The sequence below is a fragment of the Triticum aestivum genome, chromosome 1B, assembly GCF_018294505.1.
Source record: "Triticum aestivum cultivar Chinese Spring chromosome 1B, IWGSC CS RefSeq v2.1, whole genome shotgun sequence".
Lineage (NCBI taxonomy): Eukaryota > Viridiplantae > Streptophyta > Magnoliopsida > Poales > Poaceae > Triticum > Triticum aestivum.
Window position 1 is genome coordinate 599,469,696 of NC_057795.1, and position 13,283 is coordinate 599,482,978.

Sequence of the window (13,283 nt, forward strand, 5' to 3'; positions counted from 1 at the left end):
GGGTCCAGGAACAGCCCGCCCGCGCCGCACGCCACCATTCGCAACCGGGAAGGAAGCCCAACTGTGCACCGGAGCCCGCACGCGCTACCACCACCTACAACTATGCCACCAGCACCGCCACCCCTATGCACGGTAGATCCAACCGCCCGTGGCCCTGCTGGACCCAGCCGCGCTATCGGAGGTGGTGCTAGAGCCAGATCAGGCCGGAACTGACTGGGGCCAACCCGAGCGCACCACCAGAAGAACCAGCCGTCGCCGAAGGCGCAGCCAGCCACCACGCCGCCTGCCACGTCGGCGGCACGGTTGCGCACCATGTCGCGTCTGCCCGTCCACGCCGAGATGCCCGGCGCCTGCATCCCGCCCTAGCCTCGGGGAGGGGGGGGGGCATGCGCCCGCCCCACCGCGCGAGAAGACGCGAAATGCCCCGCCGCCCACCGGGCTTTGCCCCGTGGCAGCGGCGAGGGAGGTGGAGGCAGTGGAGGGAGGGTTGGCGGCAACGGCGAGAGTACGGTTGCCTCCTGGTTGCTGCACAGGGGCGACACGGGAGGAAGGGGGATTTCCGTTGCGCTGCCGTGGTGCCTCAAGTAATTCAACTGCAGCTCAAACAAAGTAGAATCTTAGGGTATGATTGAAACCATGGGAACTCATTGATATTTATAATTGGCTTCAATAGAGTAGAACAATCTGCCAAACCAGCAGAAACTAAACTGCAATGTTTTCCCATCAAATTGTACTACAACGAGAATAACAATTTCACTTATATTCATTAAGTTCAACAAACACCAGCAGACAGACACATTAGAGACTGGGGATGCAAAGCTGTAGAGAGGGGCTGACCTCCCATCTCTCCACCCACTCTATGGTACGACCTACAAATCTTTCTACCCACCGTAGCTACGTACTTCTCTTTATAAACTGTACCAGCACAATTAAGATGAATAAATATCCACTGCACAAAAAAAATTGTTTGGTGAGTAAAGCCATACCTACTTGGCTGACATATGATGCATTTTCCCTCTCTACATATGCCTGAAATTTGAAGGATATCATGCATTGAGTCGCCCGTGTAGTGAAGATAGCAAACGATGCAACCTATCATCTTCTTGTCTTGTGTTGGATTTTGCGTCCACCCTCACTGAAGTATCACACCCTGAGCGAATAAGCAACTCGGGAACATGACAATACCTTAGGGATGAGCGACATTGGGAAGTAATTCAGCCTAGATGCCTTCCTTGAGAGAGTTCCTCCTCATCTCAAAACCGATGAGTGTGAAGCATTCCCTCAATATGCCCAATTATGCCCATCTTTCTTTTTCGCTTTCACATCAACGAGCAAGGCACACTCCTCCTTGGTGGCTTTGCTGGCCCACTCGTTCATCCTAGTGCTAGGCCGCCCGTTGACAGTGGCCACGACGAGCTTCATCCGGTGACTCCTCCCTTGGTGTGCGCCCTGCGTGGACCAATCGGTCGAGGGAGAGCAACGGGTGCAAGTTCCTCTGCGCAGGAAGGTGGCTGCATTGGCTAAGACCAAGATCGCCATTGAGAACAGCCACCACCAGTGCTTATTGACATCTTTTGAGATTATAACATTTCAGTTTGGGTAGCACCTTGGGAATATTTGGATGAGGTCGGTCACTTAAGCTAAACCTAGTTTTGAATCCATATATCCTTCTACCTCAAACATGCTCCTATGGTTTCAACAGGCAAATGTCGAAAGAACGGGATGCATTCATTCAGGTGCGTCATATGTCAATTCTGTAAACGAGAATCTCACTGCAGCAACAACAAAATAATATGTCCAACAGTCACACACAAGCATTCTGTTTATTTCACACACCCAAAGCAAGAGAAATACAACGTCTGCAGAAGTATGCACTCCTTTTTTTTTTGACACCTAAGTATGCACTCATTGCTTCATACAGAGCATCGATGGCTGATCAATGTACAGATGCAGAATACCAAGAGAGATTCCAGGTTACATAGACACTCTGCAGGAAAAACAAGGTAGGTTGGTTCAGGAGCTTGAAGAAAGATTGTATGCAAGAATTATAAATCACCAGAGAAGGAAGTTCTAATTGTTCGCTTTAATGCCACGTAGCAGGGCCGATGCACAGCGGAAAGGCATACAAGAGCAGCAACGACACCTTGTGTTCCGACATGGTTCGTGGTTGTACATAAATGATTGTGCAGAAAATATCATACACAATGGAGTCCCCATCTTATTAGATTTAAACCGCTTTATCTATTTAGCAATGTAAGTCACATGTCAATAATGAAAAAAAAAGAATAATAGCCCATTTTTGTGAAGCCTCAGATTTTCAGAAGCCTGAGAGAAGACCTCTTCTTTCCTAGCCTGCTCTGTGACGAGTTCATCGCCACGCTTAATACGGGAGATGAAATTCTTGGATCGCCTGCCATTATCGAAAAAGACTTTCGCCCCGCTTTATATATAAAACAAAGATCATCAACAACCCGGTACAAACGCACGCCAACACAACCTACACAACCAAAGCAGGATACAAAGATGCTGAGCGCAACAACACCATCCCTACCACTACAAGAGCAACCGGAGATCTCAGCCGTGAACACGCCACCGCCAAGAGGTGAAGCCGCATATGGCGAACCGTGTGCTCCAAGGCGGCTCCTTCAAAAAGGGAACGACACCGGAGCGCCGCCACCGCCCGACACGAGGGTCAGGGTTTCTGCTGGAGCAACACGACGGGCAATAAAGGCCGCGGCGACGCCTTCAAGAAGGAAACGATTCGCCGCCGCCGGTCCGTCCGAAGATAGAGCAGGTTTTCACCCCGGCCGAAAATCACCACCACCGAACGCCACACCCCGGCAACCATGCCGCCCACACGGCCATGGTCACCAGGCAGCACCAAGCCACGGGCTCTGGCCATGAGAACCGCGCTCCCACCACCAGGGCCGCCGCCCTGGCATCCAAGACCTTGACACCACCTCATCCGAGACCAGCCGCTACTCCAACCAAAGAGACGAGTGGAAAGGCCCGTCTTTCGCATCCCTGGGCGACCCCCAGCGCCGAGACCCAAGAGGCCGGCCGAAACTGGCCTCCATTGTCATGTCCTGCTGCACCGGGCGCGATACAGGCTCAGTCCTGCTGCCGGGCGACGAGGTCGGTCCTGCTGCCGGGCGCGAGACGAGCTCGGTCCTGCTGCCGAGCGCGAGACGAGATCAGTCCCGCAACACCGGGCACGAGACAGGCGATGGACCGCAGCTGGGAGAGGGCCAGCCCTTTGACGAATGTAGCGTTCGAACACCGAGGAGAGGAATCGAAGGCCAAAACAGGCCGCTTCCCGACGGGCCGACGCCGGAGATGTCCGGCCGCCACCGTGAAACGACCCAAACCACCGCCATGAGCCACCACCATGCCGTGGTAGCCCGCATCCATGTCGGGACCCCGAGGGGCAGCCCCGAGCCGCCCTGCAGCGGTTGTGGAGCACCGCCGAGGTCGCAGCCCGCCCCGCGTCGCCCGTCTGCGAGATCCCAAACCGGGAGCCGCCGCCGTTGCCACGAGCACGCCAGCCACCGCGCCGCCTGCGCCCCAGCCCCGCCGCCACCTCCCGCACCGCGCCAGAGCAGACCGGAGTCAAGTCCGGCTGGACCTGACCAAGGACACCCCACCGCGACCAACGGAAGAGAGCCCACCTCCCGCGCCGCCTGGATCCCGTGAACAAAGGACCGTCGCCAGCACCAGCGCGCTCCACCGCCCCCGTGCAGCCCTCCGCACCACCAGGAGACGCCCAGCACCTCCGCCAGTCGCCGCCACAGCGCCTCCGTGCCGTCCCGCACCATGACGCGCCCTGGCCCGATTGGATCTGCCCGCGACAACCCCACCACGCGAGGGGGAGAAATCGCCCCGCCGCCGCCTAGGCCGGCCAGGCTTTGCCCACTGGTGCGAGCAGGCGGCGGCGAGGAGGGAGGAGGAGAAGGAGGGCTGCTGGTGGGGGCGGCTAGGGTTCCTCCCCTACTGCCCGCGGGAGCGACAGAGGTAGCACTAGTAGAAAACAGGGCTAACGTTCGGGCCTGGCCAGCCCATTAGTCCCGGTTCTTCAAGAACCGGGACCCATGGGGGGTATTAGACCCGGTTCGTGAGCCCAGGGGGCCGGCCGGGGCCTCGTGGGCATTGGTCCCGGTTCGTACGGAACCATTTGTCCTGGTTCCAGGCACGAACCGGGACCAATGGTCCTCGCTCCTGGCCCACAACCATTGGTCCCGGTTCGTGCCTGGAACCGGGACAAAAGGGGTGGCTTTAGTTCCGGTTCATGCCATGAACCGGGACAAATAACTTGCCTATTTATACCCACCGCCGCGGCAGAGCACTCCACAATGCTCTTTTTTTTCAAGCCGGCGAGGGGAGGGCATTTGGGTGCTCTAGTTCACCTCCTATGCACATGAGGTGTTCGATGAAATGCCCGAGCCACACTAGTTAAGCTTTCTCCTCTCGAAACTCGACCTCCGAGCTCCATTTTTAACGAGAGTTGTCTAGATTTAGCGGCCCGTCACGCCCCGTCCCCATCTTCACCGCCGCCGATCGCCCGCGCCGATCTCGTTGCCGGCACCACCGTGGTGAGCCTCTTGTTCTTATCTTCTTTATGAAAGAAAAAAAATTCCTACTTCAGATAGATACTTGTCTAATTTTCTTACTTTTATTATTCCTTGTTATTATATATTGTGATGGTTTTGGTATCCGCCCCCGTCGGCCCTCGTCCTGTCTATGATTCAGATGTGGTATATATTACCTTTTCACAACTATTTGGTTCATTTATTGTTTATGACAATTATGCCGACCAATGTGACATAGATTTTATTTATCTAGGAGGTTGTTGAACCGGAAATTCCAACCGACCCTATTGTCGAGAGGTCAAATTTAGTTTAAGAAGAAAACACTTACTTGAAGGAAAAAATAAGAAAAATTGAGGAGGAGAAGATGATATTGGAGTTGCATGTTGTGGATGTCGTCGATGATCACAAGATCAAGATGGATGCAATGCGGTTAAAGATTGAAAAGATTAGAAAATATGCCATTCATACCGAGGCTTGGTATCATTATGCAGTTGGATCAGTTGTTACCTTGGTTGCGATTATGATCGCATTTGTTGTTGCATTGAAATGTTTTACATAATTTCAATGTATGGTTTAATTAGATGCTCTAGAGAGCTATATGTTGTTCAATGAGAACTATGATGTACTTTGGTTTTAATGCTCTGGAGAGCTATAGATTGTTTAATGCTCTGGAAAACTGTGGAGTTCAAATAAGTTTTAAAAAAACTGAAATCCCTTTGTAATAGACGAGTTTCCGTATGAAACCCTGATACTTCGAAAGAGATTGTCCGTTTTGTACACGAAGTGCATCCAGTTTTTGCCGTAACCCTCTCTACTTTCTCGCACATGCTATGTGGATGAAATGATGATACCATGCTAACTTGGAACCTTTTCAGAGTTCATTTCAAATGCTTTTCAATTTCATGGTCTTATAGGTCAAAATAATCAGTAAATGCATGAAAAATAACAAATGAAGTCAGAAAGGGTTGTAAATTGATGATGTGGCTTTGAATGGTGCATTTTGAACACATAAAAACAATGGAGTTCAAATAAGTTCAAAAAAATGAAATCCCTTTGTAACAGACGAGTTTCCGTATGAAACTGTGATACTTCGAAAGAGATTGTCCGTTTTGTACACGAAGTGCATCCTGTTTTGCCATAACCCTCTCTACTTTCTCGCACATGCTATGTGGGTGAAATGATGATACCATGCCAACTTGGAACCTTTTCAGAGTTCATTTCAAACGCATTTCAATTTCATGGTCTTATAGGTCAAAATAATCAGTAAATGCATGAAAAATAATAAATAAAGTCAGAAAGTGTTGTAAATTGATGATGTGGCTTTGAATGGTGCATTTTGAACACATAAAAACAATGGAGTTCAAATAAGTTCAAAAAATGAAATCCCTTTGTAACAGACGAGTTTCCGTATGAAACCCAGATACTTCGAAAGAGATTGTCCGTTTTGTACACGAAGTGCATCCTGTTTTGCCGTAACCCTCTCTACTTTCTCGCACAGGCTATGTGGGTGAAATTATGATACCATGCCAACTTGGAACCTTTTCAGAGTTCATTTCAAATGCTTTTCAATTTCATGGTCTTACAGGTCAAAATAATCAGTAAATGCATGAAAAATAACAAATGAAGTCAGAAAGGGTTGTAAAATGATGATGTGGCTTTGAATGGTGCATTTTGAACACAAAAAAACAATGAAGTTCAAATAAGTTCCAAAAAATTGAAATCCCTTTGTAACAGACGAGTTTCCGTATGAAACCCTGATACTTCGAAAGAGATTGTCCGTTTTGTACACGAAGTCCATCCTGTTTTGCCATAACCCTCTCTACTTTCTCGCATAGGCTATGTGGGTGAAATTATGATACCATGCCAACTTGGAACCTTTTCAGAGTTCATTTCAAATGCTTTTCAATTTCATGGTCTTACAGGTCAAAATAATCAGTAAATGCATGAAAAATAACAAATGAAGTCAGAAAGGGTTGTAAAGTGATGATGTGGCTTTGAATGGTGCATTTTGAACACAAAAAAACAATGGAGTTCAAATAAGTTCAAAAAAAATGAAATCCCTTTGTAACAGGAAAAAGAATCACTCAAAATATATTTTTATAGTGAAGTTATTCATAAACTAGTGATTCACACAAATTTCAAAGAATTAAAATTTAAACTATTCAGATTTCATATGAAATGCTTTTCAATTTCAAGGTCTTATAGCTCAAAAAAAAACCAGTAAATGCTTTTATAAAACTCTAATAGCAAAAGGAATCAACTAAAAAGCTTTTATAAACCTCTAGTATTTCTTAAACTAAAATTATATAAAATTTATGCAACTAAAATTATCAAAGTATTTTCTGTTCAAAACATGAAAAGCAGGAAGAATTATCATAAAGAATTTTTTGTTAGAAACTTTAGTAGCAAAAAGAATTTTCATAAAGATTTTTTTGATAGAAACTAAAATAACAAAGTCTGTTTTTGAATATAATGATAAAATGCAGTAATATTAAATAGCAGGAAAAAGAATCACTCAAAATATATTTTTATAGTGAAGTTATTCATAAACTAGTGATTCACACAAATTTCAAAGAATTAAAATTTAAACTATTCAAATTTGGAAACTAACGAAGTAACAGAAAGATTATAATTATTCTGAGCTAAAAGTAAAAAGAATAAAAAAATAAAGCAAAAATCAGAAGAAACAAAAAATAATTCAAAAAACAAAAAAATACTAGAAAAAATAAAAAAATGCCGCCTAATGGGCCACACGGCCTGCATACGACTAGAAACCCATCTGTACATGGGCCAGGATGTAGGCCCGCATGCCCAATAGGCCCAACATGGCAGTGTCAAGGGTAGACAACTAATGCCTGCATATTAGAGAGGAGCTCAGCACCTGAGCTGCAACGCAGCTTATAAACAGGTGTTGAGCTCTCTCAGCTAGCGAGGTGGGACTAAACATCCCACCGCACCGCGCCAACACAAGGCCTTTGGTACCGGTTGGTGCCACCAACCGGGACTAAAGGCCTCTGCTTCCCGCCCTTTGGGCTGCTGAAAAGAGGCCTTTGGTCCCGGTTGGTGGCACCAACCGGGACTAATGCACCATTTAGTCTCGGTTTGTGGCACCAATCGGGACTAAAGGCTTTGCTATATAAGTTCACACTTAGGATTTTTTTCACTCACATCTCGCAGTTGCCACTCCCGATGACGCCGTTGACATCGACGCCGCCAGGCTGCCCCGACGCCGCCCACCGCCCCCGCCGTCGCCGTCGTCGTCGCCCCCGCCGTCGCCATCGCCCGCGCCCTCGCCGTCGCTCGCTCCCCTACCCCAACGCGCGCCGCCCCGACGCGCGCCGCCCCGGCCCGCCCCCGTCGTCGCCATCGCTCCCTACCCGGAGCGCGCGCCCACTGCCCCGTCACCATCCTCGCCGCCGACCCCGCGCTCCTCCTCACTTGGTCCGGCCGGTGCCATAGCATTTTTTTCATATATATATATGCTTATTTTTTTCACATGTATATGCTTGTTTTTTCATATATATGATGATATACATGCTTGTTATCATAATTGTTTTTGTTCATATATATATGATGATTTTTTTATAGAATATGATGTTTTTTTTTTCATAGATGATCACATATATATATATATATATGATGTATGCATGGATGTGGATGAAATATGATATTCTTTTGTTCATAGAACATGATGTTTTTTATTCATAGTTTTTTTTGTTCATGAGAGATGCGGGGACGTCGAGGGATCATAGATGTAATTTTTTTAGAATTTTCTATCGTGCATAGACCGATTTTAGACCACGGGAGCACCCCCCTATCGTTGCAAAAGTTGCTAAGTGATATTAAGAAGGAAGTGTTGGGGAACGTTGCATAAAATAAAAATTTTCCTACATTCACCAAGATCCATCTATGAGTTCATCTAGCAACGAGAGAGAGAGATGCATCTACATACCACTTGTAGATCGCGTGCGGAAGCGTTCAAGAGAACGGGGTTGAGGTAGTCGTTCTCGTCGTGATCCTATCACTGGAGATCCTAGCACCGAACGGACGGCACCTCCGCGTAAAACACACGTACGGTCAGCGTGACGTCTCCTCCGTCTTGATCCAGCAAGGGGGAAGGAGATGAAGATCCAGCAGCACGACGTCGTGGTGGTGGATGCAGCAGGACTCCGGCAGGGCTTCGCCAAGCAGCTGCAGGAGGAGGAAGAGGTGTAGCAGGGGGAGGGAGGCGCCAAGACTCAGGTGTTGGAAATATGCCCTAGAGGCAATAATAAAAGTATTATTATATTTCATTGTTCATGATAATTGTCTTTTATTCATGCTATAATTGTATTATCCGGAAATCGTAATACACGTGTGAATACTTAGACCACACTATGTCCCTGGTAAGCCTCTAGTTGACCAGCTCGTTGTGATCAACAGATAGTCATGGTTTCCTAACTATGGACATTGGATGTCGTTGATAACGGGATCACATCATTAGGAGAATGATGTGATGGACAAGACCCAATCCTAAGCATAGCATAAAAGATCGTGTAGTTCGTTTTGCTAGAGCTTTGCAAGTGTCAAGTATCTCTTCCTTCGACCATGAGATCGTGTAACTCCCGGATACCGTAAGAGTGCCTTGGGTGTATCAAACGTCACAACGTAACTGGGTGACTATAAAGGTGCATTACAGGTATCTCCGAAAGTAGCTGTTGGGTTGACACGGATCGAGACTGGGATTTGTCACTCCGTATGACGGAGAGGTATCTCTGGGCCCACTCGGTAATGCATCATCATATTGAGCTCAATGTGACCAAGGTGTTGGACACGGGATCATGCATTACGGTACGAGTAAAGTGACTTGCCGGTAACGAGACTGAACAAGGTATTGGGATACCGACGATCGAGTCTCGGGCAAGTAACGTACCGATTGACAAAGGGAATTGCATACAGGGTTTGATCGAATCCTCGACATCGTGGTTCATCCGATGACAACATCGAGGAGCATGTGGGAGCCATCATGGGTATCCAGATCCCGCTGATGGTTATTGACTGAGAGCGTCTCGGTCATGTCTGCATGTCTCCCGAACCCGTAGGGTCTACACACTTAAGGTTCGGTGACGCTAGGGTTATGAAGATATGGATATGCAGAAACCCGAATGTTGTTCGGAGTCCCGGATGAGATCCCGGACGTCACGAGGAGTTCCGGAATGGTCCGGAGGTAAAGAATTATATATAGGAAGTGCTATTTCGGGCATCGGGACAAGTTTCGGGGTTATCGGTATTGTACCGGGACCACCGGAAGGGTCCCGGGGGTCCACCGGGTGGGGCCACCTGTCCCGGGGGGCCACATGGGCTGTAGGGGGTGCGCCTTGGCCATCATGGGCCAAGGGCACCAGCCCCTATAGGCCCATGCGCCTAGGGTTTCCCCCTAGGAGGAGTCCTAGTGGTGGAAGGCACCCCTAGGTGCCTTGGGGGGGAGGGAAACCTCCCCTAGGCCGCCGCCCCCCCTAGTAGATCTCATCTACTAGGGCCGGCGCCCCCCCTGGCACCCCTATATATAGTGGGGGAGAGGAGGGACTTCATACACCAGCCCCTGGCGCCTCCACCTCCCCCGTTACGTCTCTCCCTCGTAGTCTCGGCGAAGCCCTGCTGCTGTGACGCCCTGCATCCACCACCACGCCGTCGTGCTGCTGGATCTTCATCAACCTCTCCTTCCCCCTTGCTGGATCAAGAAGGAGGAGACGTCTCCCGTCCCGTACGTGTGTTGAACGCGGAGGTGCCGTCCGTTCGGCGCTGGTCATCGGTGATTTGGATCACGTCGAGTACGACTACATCATCACCTTGCAAGCTTCCGCACGCGATCTACAAGTGGTATGTAGATGCAAACTCTCTCCCTAGACTCGTTGCTTAGATGAACTCATAGATGGATCTTGGTGAAACCGTAGGAAAAATTTTAATTTTCTGCAACGTTCCCCAACAGTGGCATCATGAGCTAGGTCTATGCGTAGTTCTCTTTGCACGAGTAGAACACAACTTTGTTGTGGGCGTGGATTTTGTCATCTTACTTGCCTCTACTAGTCTTTTCTTGCTCAACGGTATTGTGGGATGAAGCGGCCCGGACCAACCTTACACGTACACTTACGTGAGACCGGTTCCACCGACTGACATGCACAAGTTGCATAAGGTGGCTGGCGGGTGTCTGTCTCTCCCACCTTAGTTGGAGCGGAATCGATGAACAGGGCCCTTATGAAGGGTAAATAGAAGTTGACAAAATCACGTTGTGGTGATTCGTAGGTAAGAAAACGTTCTTGCTAGAACCCAATTGCAGCCACGTAAAAGATGCAACAACAATTAGAGGACGTCTAACTTGTTTTTGCAGCGATTGATCATGTGATGTGATATGGCCAGAAGTTGTGATGAATGATGAATTGTGATGTATGAGATCATGTTCTTTGTAATAGGATTCACGACTTGCATGTCGATGAGTATGACAACCGGCAGGAGCCATAGGAGTTGTCATTATTTTTTGTATGACCTGCGTGTCATTGAATAACGTCATGTAAACTACTTTACTTTATTGCTAAACGTTAGTCATAGAAGTAGAAGTAGTCGTTGGCGTGACAACTTCATGAAGACACGATGATGGAGATCATGATGATGGAGATCATGGTGTCAAGCCGGTGACAAGATGATCATGGAGCCCCGAAGATGAAGATCAATGGAGCTATATGATATTGGCCATATCATGTCACAACTATATAATTGCATGTGATGTTTATTATGTATTATGCATCTTGTTTACTTAGGACGACGGTAGTAAATAAGATGATCCCTTATAAAATTTCAAGAAGTGTTCTCCCCTAACTGTGCACCGTTGCTACAGTTCGTCGTTTCTAAGCACCACGTGATGATCGGGTGTGATGGATTCTTACGTTCACATACAACGGGTGTAAGACAGTTTTACACAGCGAAAACACTTAGGGTTAACTTGACGAGCCTAGCATGTGCAGACATGGCCTCGGAACACGGAGACCGAAAGGTCGAACACGAGTCGTATGGAAGATACGATCAACATGAAAATGTTCACCGACGATGACTAGTCCGTCTCACGTGATGATCGGACACGGGCTAGTCGACTCGGATCGTGTAACACTTAGATGACTAAAGGGATGTCTAATCTAAGTGGGAGTTCATAATTTGATTAGAACTTTATTATCATGAACTTAGTCTAAAACCTTTGCAAATATGTCTTGTAGATCAATGGCCAACGCTAATGTCAACATGAACTTCAACGCGTTCCTAGAGAAAACCAAGCTGAAAGATGATGGCAGCAACTATACGGACTGGGTCCGGAACCTGAGGATCATCCTCATAGCTGCCAGGAAACAATATGTCCTAGAAGGACCGCTAGGTGACGCTCCCGTCCCAGAGAACCAAGACATTATGAATGCTTGGCAGTCTCGCGCTGATGATTACTCCCTCGTTCAGTGCGGCATGCTTTACAGCTTAGAACCGGGGCTCCAAAAGCGTTTTGAGCATCACGGAGCATATGAGATGTTCGAAGAGCTGAAACTAGTTTTTCAAGCTCATGCCCGGGTCGAGAGATATGATGTCTCCGACAAGTTCTACAGTTGTAAGATGGAGGAAAACAGTTCTGTCAGTGAGCACATCCTGAAGATGTCTGGGTTGCACAACCGTATGACCCAGCTGAACATTAACCTCCCAGATGAGGCGGTCATTGACAGAATCCTCCAGTCGCTCCCACCAAGCTACAAGAGCTTTGTGATGAACTACAACATGCAGGGAATGGAAAAGACCATTCCTGAAGTGTTCTCGATGCTGAAGTCAGCAGAGGCTGAAATCAAGAAAGAACATCAAGTGTTGATGGTCAATAAGACCACTAAGTTCAAGAAGGGCAAGGGTAAGAAGAACTTCAAGAAGGACGGCAAAGATGTTGCCGCGCCTGGTAAGCCAGTTACCGGGAAGAAGTCAAAGAATGGACCCAAGCCTGAGACTGAGTGCTTTTATTGCAAGGGGAAGGGTCACTGGAAGCGGAACTGCCCCAAATACTTAGCGGATAAGAAGGCCGGCAACACCAAAGGTATATTTGATATACATGTGATTGATGTGTACCTTACCAGTAATCGTAGTAACTCCTGGGTATTTGATACCGGTGCCGTTGCTCATATTTGTAACTCACAGCAGGAGCTGCGGAATAAACGGAGACTGGCAAAGGACGAGGTGACGATGCGCGTCGGGAATGGTTCCAGAGTCGATGTGATCGCCGTCGGCACGCTGCCTCTACATTTACCTACGGGATTAGTTTTGAACCTTAATAATTGTTATTTAGTGCCAAGTTTGAGCATGAACATTGTATCAGGATCTCGTTTAATACGAGATGGCTACTCATTTAAGTCTGAGAATAATGGTTGTTCGATTTATATGAGAGATATGTTTTATGGTCATGCTCCGATGGTCAATGGTTTATTCTTAATGAATCTCGAGCGTAATATTACACATGTTCATAGTGTAGATGCCAAAAGATTTAAAGTTGATAACGATAGTCCCACATACTTGTGGCACTGCCGCCTTGGTCACATTGGTGTCAAGCGCATGAAGAAGCTCCATGCCGATGGACTTTTAGAGTCTCTTGATTATGAATCGTTTGACACGTGCGAACCATGCCTCTTGGGCAAAATGACCAAGACT